This window comes from Pteropus vampyrus, unplaced genomic scaffold (assembly GCF_000151845.1).
Source record: "Pteropus vampyrus isolate Shadow unplaced genomic scaffold, Pvam_2.0 Scaffold34, whole genome shotgun sequence".
NCBI classification, from domain to species: domain Eukaryota; kingdom Metazoa; phylum Chordata; class Mammalia; order Chiroptera; family Pteropodidae; genus Pteropus; species Pteropus vampyrus.
Window position 1 is genome coordinate 2211199 of NW_011888815.1, and position 737 is coordinate 2211935.

Below are 737 nucleotides of genomic sequence, written 5' to 3' on the forward strand. Positions count from 1 at the left end.
CTGCTGCCAGAAGCCACCTCAACCCCTGACCCGCATCCGTGGGGACGGCCTTCCTGCAGTTTCCTCCTGGGTCCAGTGGGTTTCTAGTCCAGCCTGGCCTACCCCAACTTCAAATATAGCCCAAGACAGTATGCTTTTTCAACCAACCAAATCATCATTCATTTAAATTGCCACAGTGAAATTTTAAGGTTAGATTTCTAAGACCGACAATGTAAGAGCTATGACAGGCAGAGAAACACAAGGAGGATGTGACTAACCAAAGGCTGCCTGGTGCTGTCTTTTTCCCCTCAGAGGAGAAAATATTTCCTATGTACACGCACGCACACACACACACATTTCCCCCTGATATTCAAAATGCTTTGTGAACTAGCCATGCCTAATTGTGCTGAATATTTTTTTAAAAAGGAAAGGAGTGACGAGTGTGTGCACGTCCACTAGGGGCTGACCACCTCTGAGCACTTTCACTTTGAACTTTCACATGGCCATCAGCAACGTAAGGCCAGAACTTGACCAAGCCCAGAAGACCACCAAGGGGTCAGATGTCTACAACGTCGCAGACCCAGGACAGCAGACGTCAGAAGTCCCAAACATGCAGGTGGACGTCCTTCAGGCTTTTTTCGGGTTCTTGATAACTTCTGATCTCTTTTACTTTTGTCAACAGTTGACTTCAAATTACTGTTTTTTAAAACCAACGTGTCGGTACCCTTTGCCCCTTAGCAAGGCAAAAACCCTCTCGA